The following is a 9,942-nucleotide window of genomic DNA, read 5'->3' as shown; positions in this document are numbered from 1 at the left end:
AAAATAAATAAAGAAATTTTAAAATAAAAAAATATAAAACCGTTGAACGGCTATAAATTTAAACTAACAACCGGCATTTAAAAGATTCGAAAAGGCGGTTTTGCTTTGTTTTATGCTTGATTTTAAAAATTTGAAATAAAAATATTAAATTAAATATCCTTTTCCTGTTGGCGTCCGCGTCGCGTGTTCTATTGTTGTAAATTACAAATTAAACTCACATTACATTAAACTAAATTGTACAACAACAAATAGTGCTTGATTTGCTGTTTTGTTGGATTTATATTTTTTGTAAAATTTCAACAATTATTTCCAACACAAGGATAATTGCTGTGCAATTCATTTTTTTCGAAGACAAAATGTTGTCATATTTGTTTGTAATTACCGGTAAGTAAAGATTTTGAAAGAATTAAAAAAATTGACAAATTTTTGGTCTGCGGAGTGACGTACCATTTTCTATTAAAGAGACTCCCATTAAAAAAAAATATATATTTACACCCTACACAACTATGTTGTCAGGGTATTATAGCTTTGTGCAGCCCCAAAAGTTTGTAACGCCGCGAAATATTGGTTCTAAACCAAACTTTAAGTATACCGGTCGTCATATCTCGTCTAGCTGAGTCGATCTAGACATGTGTGTTCGTCCGTCCGTCTGTCCACTATAATTTGTAAACACGATACAGGCCACAGTTATGGACCAATCTTCACGAAATTTTGCATGTAGGATGGGTTCTGGCCAATAAAGACCCCTATTGTTTTTGGAAAAGATCGGTTAATATTTAGGGAATGAAATGGACCAAAAACTATATTTTTGTCGGTTTTTCTGGTCGCTCCAAAGGTCGCAATTATGGCCCAAACACAAATTATTGCATGGAGAAGGGGATCGGGTCCAAGAATAAGCATGCCTGTTTTGATGAAGATAGGTCAATATTTAGAGGGTCAAATGGACTCTGACTTTTGTGTGAAAAATTAGAAAATTTGTATTCTATAGCGGATATATTTACCCCTGAGGGAGATAGACGCGAGAAGTTGATTGCATATCCAAGAGGAGTGGTCGTATGTACTCGGATGTGGGACTTACACTTAAATATTTGCAGGAGTTTACATATTCATGTATTATATAGTAATCCATTACCACACTAGAGGGCGAAAAAATTGGCCTGATAGTTTTGAAATTTTCCATGAGGATCCAGGTATGGCCAAGGACAGCGTCTATAATTATCGGTGATGATCAGTTGATAATATTGGGATGTAGTGGACCAAAAACTTCATTTGTTGTATTTTTGCGATTCGATCTATAGGTCATAATTGAAAGCCGAACATCACAATACAACCCATGGTGAAGGGAATCTGGACAAGAAGAGCTGCATGGAATATGAGTAATAGTAATTTGTTGACCTCTATTCAGTTAAGATGGTGCAAATATCTATGGTGCAAATATAGAACAACAAAAAGTTAGATTTTCGTGGAAGTTGTGTAGGGTATCATATGATCGGCCCGTCCGAATATACTGCTCCGCTCACTGGTTTTTATTTTAATTTAATATGAATCTACAACTCCTCAAGCATGTTGCATTAAAACTACAAATGAACATCTCATCAACTCTTGAAGATATTGAAGATATAATTGTTACCGACCAATATTTACATCTTCTATGGTCCATGTCATTGTGGGGAAAACAATATTTTTTCTGGAATTTTTAAATTTTTGATTTCATTAACTCCAGGATATTTATAATTCAAAATCTTTCTATAATATTTAAAGAATTTTCCGAAAGTCATAATAACCAAAGTGCTCCTAATTTATTTTACGCGTCTGGCTTTCTTTTATCCCCCCCAACAATAAATATCAAATGTTTATGATTTTTTATTCCGACCTACCCTTCGACAAATATTTTTTTTATGAATGCCTAACAATCACAGAGAATTTCTGCAAGTAATTTTATGTATCTAATCAGTGTGAGTGAGATAAAGATTTTTGGTGACAAGGCATTGACAGATTTCTTAAGCAGAAGATATATGATTGTTGAGCAATTACAATTATGTTTTGATTATTTAAGATATCCAGAACTGAGAAATTTCAGACAAAAGGTTCTTGAGCAAGTCTGGAATGTTTCGAACTCATATGTAAATAATATTGAAAATGTTCGTTTTTGAAAGTCGAATCCAAATGGAAGGGACAGAAAAGAAATTTAATATATTTCAAAGATATATTGCAATTAGTAGAAAACTTTATTTCAAAATTTTCAATTTAGGTAATTTCCTAACCGATGTAGTTACAATTACGCACTATGGGTTTAAAGAGAATTAAAAAAATGTATATCTACAAAGAGCATTCAGCCAATATGGCAAAAAATCGAGAAGTAATTCATTTTTGAAATATGAAATTTTATTTTAGGATATTGGACAATGAAATAAACAATAAAATAAAATTGATACAATGGGATCATTTTCAGCAAGGTGCATATACATTCTGTCATTACGAATACGACCACATGTACCCATTAAAACTCTATGATGTACAACAGGCGGATTTAAAAAGATTACAGAAAAAGCTTACAGTGTGCTTTTGTATACAGTTAAACCTAACGTATACGGTTCTTTGATACCTAGAGAGAAATTTCATAGGTCGAATTTGTTCCTATAAAAAAATCATAAGTACTTGAGTGAGATTTTTATACCCATCACCACACTGTGGTACAGGGTATTATGCATTTGTGCATATGTTTCTGACAGGCAAAAGTAATCGAGATAGACACATGGTTCCTCTTGAGAATATGCATAGAATCACTTTCTGAGTCGATATACGCATGTCCGTCTGTCCGTCCGTCCATGTATTTTTGTTAACAAAGTACAGATCGCATTTATGATCCGATATTGAAATTGGAGAAACTCCCAATATTTGTCCGATTGGGACAAAATTTTGCACAGAGTTCTAATGTTTGCGAAGTTTTGTTAAAATCGGTTCAGATTTAGATATAGCTCCCATATATAGTTTTGTCCGATTTTATGTGAATGAGAATATTTGTACGATTGGCACAACATTTTGCACAGAGTACTGAATTAGGTCCAGACTAATGTATGCGAAGTTTTTTTGAAATCGGTTCAGAGAGCTCCCATATATAGATTCGTCCGATTTTATGTGAATGATGCACCAAACTCTCAATATTTGTTCAATTGAGACAAAATTTTGCACAGAGTACTGAATCCTATTCAGATTGTTGTTTGCGATTTTTTTTAATCGGTTAAGATTTAGATATAGATCCTATAAATAGTTTCGTCCGATTTTATGTGAATGATGTACCAAACTAACAATATTTGTCCGATTTGGACAAAATCCTGTATGGAGTACTGAATTAGGTGCAGACTGATGTTTGCGAAGTTTTGTTAAAATCGGTTCAGATTTAGATATAGCTCCCATATATAGTTTCGTCCGATTTTATGTGAATGATGCACCAAACTCCCAATATTTGTGCAATTGGCACAAAATTTTGCACAGAGTACTGAATTAGGTTCAGACTAATGTATGCGAAGTTTTGTTGGAATCGGTTCAGATTTAGATATAGTTCCCATATATAGTTTCGTCCGGGTTTTTCAATTGGTTTAAATATTTATCTAGATAGCACATTTAATAAGATATTTCAATGTAAAAAATCTGCACATTTATCCGATATATGTTCAGATAAGGTCTGGGTGGGAACTTCGAAAAAGGTCCATACAGTTATATATGTCTTGAAAAAATCACAAACCCTTGGATCCCATTTTCTTCCATAGGAACAATTACAGGTCCCATTTTTACTTATGAATAATGGAAGTAAATCGAAACAAATTTTTCCTAAGAAGCGTATACATTATGTCAACCTGATACGGAGTCGATTTACAAATGTCCGTCCATCTGTTTGGCGGTTGGTGCGCTATCGAAGGGGAAATCGATTACACACAAACTTTGAGATATACAAGAAAACATTTGTTGATAAACGGCGTATACATGCTGTCATTACGTATACGACCCCATATATTCTATGATGTCCTATGATTTGAAACAGACGGAGTTTAAGAATATTTAAAGTATAAATATGGAACAATGTCTTCAAAGCAGACATGAGGGATATCAAGACATTTGAACCTGATTTAGTTCCCAGATACTTGGAGAAAAAATTCAAAAGTTCTATGATTTTCCAAAACAACCCTTAGACGCTTGGATCTAATTTTTTAAACATAATAAAAGAAAGGTATCGCATTAGATAATATTGATGAAATATACAGGAGATACAAGGGGGAAACATTATCTTCAAGGAGCTTATACATGCCGTCATTACGTACACGAACCAATATATTTTGTAAAGCCTTATGCCTTATAGAAAAACAATGTGCTGACTCCAGGATCCATTTTTTATTTATGGAGAAATCAAATTAATCCGTTTCCCTTTCAGTGTTTTTGTCGAATATATTCGACATTTAAACGTACTCTCTTTCTTTGCGATTTTTCGGTTATCCTATGTACCGTTACTATTGATGTTTTTATTTTTGCTGAAAGACAGACGAAACATGCCGAGGGTTAAAATGGCAGTCGCCATTTTTTCTAAACTATGTCCCTTTATATGATTTTAAATACAAAATTTTAGATTTTTATTCCGACAAAATTTTTTATTGACATTGAAAGGGTTAAAGAAGAAAAGTGAGATATAATGGGTAAATAATCCCAAGGAGCGTATACATGCTATCAGTACGTATTCGATCCAAATACATATTTGAAAATATATTTAAAAATATTAGAAAATTGTAGTAAAAATATAATAAAACCAGTGACCGAGGCAGTATAGTCGGACGGGGCCGACCATACGATACCCTACACATTTACCACAGAACTCTATATTTCTGCGGATTTTTATTCCGAGCCATGGGTAATATTTCGTCATAGTTGCACCCTCTTCCCCGATTAAAAGTCAACAGCACCTTTTCCTTACACTGACATATTTCCGAATATTACAAATATTAAGGACAGCCCTTCTAATTACTTGTCCATATTCCCTTCACCGTGAGTTGTGTTGTGATCGAATCGAAAAAAATAAAAATAAATAAATAAATTTTCGGTCCACTTTATCCCAAAATTATAATCTGATCATTACCGAAAAATTATAGGCGTTGTCCTTTACCATGACTGTAACCTCATGCGCTATATTTCCGCCCTCCCGTGTGGTAATGGACTACTAAATAATATCTCAATATGTAAGCACCTGTAAATATTTACGTGTAACTCCCACATTCGAGTACATACGACAATATAATTGGTACCATGTCAAAGGTCAACCACTCTTCTTGGATGTACTATCAACTTCTCGGCTCTATGTTCCTTAGGGGTAAATATATACGCCATAGAATACAAATTTTGTCATTTTTCACACAAAAGTCCGGGTCCATTTGAACCGCTAAATATTGATCGATCTGTATCAAAACAGGCATACTTATTCTTTGGCACGATCCTCTTCTCCATGCAAAAATTCGCGGTGTTTGTGCAATAATTGCGACCTCTGGAGCGACCAGACAAAAATAAAGTGTTTGGTCCATTTCATCACCTAAATATTAACCGATCTTTTCCAAAAACAATAGGGGTCTTCATTGGCCAGAACCCATTCTACATGCAAAATTTCGTGAAGATTGGTCCATAACTGTGGCCTGTATCGTGTTTACAAATTATAATGGACGAACGGACGGACACACATGTCTAGATCGACTCAGCTAGTCGAGATATGACGATCGGCATACTTAAAGGTGGGTCTAGGACCAATATTTCGCGGCGTTACAAACTCTTGGGGCTGCACAAAGCTATAATACCCTGACAACATATTGAAATATTTCATTTCGAAAGTCGGAAAGCGTTTATGTATAGGTCCATGATTATCTTTAGGTACTCAATTTTTTTCTAATCCACGCTTTGTTTAGGTCCTTGATAAAATAGTCTTTACAAAATCCACGCTTTGTTTATGTTCTTGAAGAAATATTTTTCAAAAAATCCACGCTAGATAGAGGTCATTGAAAAAATATTTTTCAAAAAATCCACGCCATATAGAGGTCATTGAAAAAATATTTTTCAAAAAATCCACGCCATACAGAGGTCATTGAAAAAATATTTTTTAAAAATCCACGCCTTGTTTAAGTCCTTGAAAATTTTTTTAAACCTATTTTAGTCCTTTGAAAAAACATTTTTTAGAAAATCCAAGTCTTTCATCGATTTTTTTAAAAAATCCACGCCTTGTTTAGGCAATTTAAAAAATATTTTTCAACAAAAATCCAGGGCTTGTTTAGGTCCTTGAAAAAATATTTTTTAATAAATCCAGGCCTTGTTTAGGTCCTTGAAAATTACTCTTTAAACATTCTACGACTTGTTTAGGTCCTTGAAACAATATTTTTTATAAAGTCTACCCCTTGTGTTGGATGGAAATACGAATGTCGAACGATTCATTATTCGTTCTTAAGTAGGTCAATTCTTTCTCCCAAAATTCCCCAAACAGTAACCCCCAATAAATCATAAAAATCCAATCAAGCAGCCATCTTATGAAATTAATAGCCAAAAACGCCCAAATCTTAAAGAAAAAAAATTCCACTCGACTAAATTGTGATATTTGAATTGTCATTAAATAATATCTTAACTATCCGGCAATTAAGTTAAGAATCATATAACTTCCCCCCGAAAAAAATCATAAATTTAATATTCACTTTGTTCCCCCGGTATTATCATTCGAACAAATCAAAAGTCATCGCCATTTAGAAAAGAAAAAAATCAAATGATTGCTTCCCCATGATTTCGGGTAACGTCATTATGGCAGCAGACGCCAGGCAAAATACGTCAACAAATCAAATGATAGTAAATGTTTTTGGTATTTTTCCAAAATATTATCGATTCGGATCTGGCCAAGTGTCTCATGGGAAAAAAAGAAAGAAAGGGGTATTTATCCAAAAGCATACTTACGTCGAATCTTTTATGATGTTGCAGCAAATATTTGCAAATAATAAATGATTCCCATAAGTGGAAGTGGTGCTATAAATCAATTCAATTCCTCACAGGAAGGTTTGGTGGTAAGAGGTTCGGTTATTAATTGATTATCTTTAAATGTTGATTAAAAAGGCAGAATATCAGTTTTGTTGTTGCCCAACATATTGAAGATAATAACGAATTAAAAAAAATAATTTACTTATCGTTGGCCGGTAATGACAGAATGTCGAACATGTGCGTGTGTAACAATCATGTTTTATGTTTATGATTGTTCGCATGCATGTTTAGGGCATAACTGTCTGCTACCTTTCGAAAGTTCCCACCCAGACTTTATCTTAATTGATATGTGGTCGAGACATGTGCCCGACAAATGTTCAGATATTTAAAAAGGAAATATGAGATTTGAGATATCAATTTTTTGCCTCTGCCTACGAACCCTGTTTCTATAGAAAAAATGGATGTAATAACTTTTTAGAGAAAAATGAAATTGTAGTGCATTGGGTCGTATGCGTATTGACAGCATGTATACGCTCCTTCACACGTTGTATCTATTTTACCTTCTTTTTCGATAACATCGAATGTGATAACAACTGCATTTCCATTATCCTTAAATAACTATTAATTTATGCTTCGAATGTATACTTAATGGGGCCCTAGCTCCTTTGTAGGGCATACCTGTCGGCTACCTTTCGAAAGTTCTCACCCAGACTTTTTCTCACTTTATCATTTATCCTTAGAATGTGTACATAGTAGGGCCCTAGCTCCTTTGTAGGGCATAGTTAGGACATACCTGCCTGCTACCTTTCGAAAGTTCCCACCCAGACTTTATCTTAATTGATATGTGGTCGAGACATGTGCCGGGTAAATGTTCAGATATTTAAAATGGAAATGTGAGATTTGCGATATTATTTTTTTTGCCTCCATGGAATAGAAATTGGTCTATGCATTTTATACGAACCCTGTTCCTATAAAAAAAATGGATGCAATGACTTTTTAGAGAAAATTGAAATTGTAGTGTATTGGGTCGTATGCGTATTGACAGCATGTATACGCTCCTTTGCACAGTGTATCTATTTTATTTTCTTCTTTGATAATATCAAATGCGATAACAACTGCATTTTCATCATCCTTAAAAAACTATTGGCTTGTCCTCAAAATGTGTACTTAATAGGGCCCTAGCTCCTTTGTAGGGCATACCTGCCTGCTACCTTTCGAAAGTTCCCACCTAGACTTTATCTTAATTGATATGTAGTCGAGACATGTGCCGGGTAAATGTTCAAATATTTAAAATTGAAATATGAGATTTGTGATATCCATGTTCTGCCTTTGCGGAATAGAAATTGGTCTATGCATTTTATACGAACCCTGTTGCTATAGAAAAAATGGATGCAGTGACTTTTTACAGAAAATTGAAATTGTAGTGTATTGGGTCGTATGCGTATTGACAGCATGTATACGCTCCTTCACACAGTGTATCTATTTTATTTTCTTCTTTGATAATATCTAATGCGATAACAACTGAATTTTAATCATCCTTAAAAAAACTATTAGTTTATCCTCAAAATGTGTACTTAATAGGGCTCTAGCTCCTTAGTAGGGCATAGTTAGGGCATACCTGTCTGCTACCTTTCGAAAGTTCCCACCCAGACTTTATCTTAATTGATATGTGGTCGAGACATGTGCTCGATAAATGTTCAGATATTTAAAATTGAAATGTGAGATTTTAGATATTCATATTCTGCCTCCACGGAATAGAAATTGGTTTATGCATTTTATACGAACCCTTTTTCTGTAGAAAAAGTTGGATGCAGGTGATTTTTAGAGAAAATTGAAATTCTAGTGTATTGGGTCGTATACGTATTGACAGCATGTATACGCTCCTTCACACAGTGTATCTATTTTATTTTCTTCTATTAGTTTGTCCTCAAAATGTGCACTTAATAGGGCCCTAGCTCCTTTGTAGGGCATACCTGCCTGCTACCTTTCGAAAGTTCCTACCTAGACTTTATCTTAATTGATATGTAGTCGAGACATGTGCCGGGTAAATGTTCAAATATTTAAAATTGAAATGTGAGATTTGAGATATCCATGTTCTGCCTTCATGGAATAGAAATTGGTCTATGCATTTTATACGAACCCTGTTTCTATAGAAAAAATGGATGCAGTGACTTTTTAGAGAAAATTGAAATTGTAGTGTATTGGGTCGGATGCGTATTGACAGCATGTATACGCTCCTTCACACAGTGTATCTATTTTATTTTCTTCTTTGATAATATCTAATACGATAACAACTGCATTTTCATCATCCTTAAAAAAAAAACTATCAGTTTATCCTCAAAATGTGTACTTAATAGGGCCCTAGCTCCTTTGTAGAGCATAGTTAGAGCATACCTGTCTGCTACCTTTCGAATGTTCCCACCCAGACTTTATTTTAATTGATATGTGGTCGAGACATGTGCCGGGTAAATGTTCAGACATTTAAAATTGAAATGTGCCATTTGAGATAACCATGTTCTGCCTCCACGGAATAGAAATTGGTCTATACATTTTATACGAACCCCGTTTCTGTAGAAAAAGTTGGATGCAGGCGATTTTTAGAGGCAATTTAAATTGTAGCGTATTGGGTCGTATACGTATTGACAGCATGTATACGTTCCTTGGGGAAAAAATGTTTCGCCCAATGTATATATATTTTTTTCTTCTTCGATAACATCTAATGTGATAACATCTTTATTTCCATTATCCTTAAACAACTATTAATTTATCCTCCGAATGTATAGTTAATAGGGCCCTAGTTCCTTTGTATCACAACATAAATCTGTTTGCTTTTTTTCAAAAACCATATTTTCTGCCTAACAAATCTGTCAATGTCTTGCCATCAAAAAAGCTTTATCCCCCTTCTCACGCCGATTCGATACATAAAATTACTTGCAGAATTGTTATTGTGTGACA

At 34.0% G+C, this 9,942-nt stretch overlaps 1 long non-coding RNA gene across 1 annotated transcript in view; it reads left to right on the top strand.

The window, feature by feature from the left end:
- Positions 1–369: 369 nt before the first annotated feature.
- Positions 370–9,942, top strand: part of LOC133321317 (uncharacterized) — a 46,949-nt gene continuing 37,376 nt past the window's right edge. Inside the window, exon 1 of the long non-coding RNA XR_009754009.1 lies at positions 370–384. This is a non-coding gene — a long non-coding RNA (uncharacterized LOC133321317). The remainder of the gene's footprint in view (positions 385–9,942) is intronic.

The sequence above is a fragment of the Musca vetustissima genome, unplaced genomic scaffold (assembly GCF_032173495.1).
Source record: "Musca vetustissima isolate MV318-11 ecotype Yass unplaced genomic scaffold, APGP_CSIRO_Mvet_v1 utg33308, whole genome shotgun sequence".
Taxonomy (NCBI): Eukaryota; Metazoa; Arthropoda; class Insecta; order Diptera; family Muscidae; genus Musca; species Musca vetustissima.
This window is presented reverse-complemented; position numbering and strand designations above follow the sequence as displayed.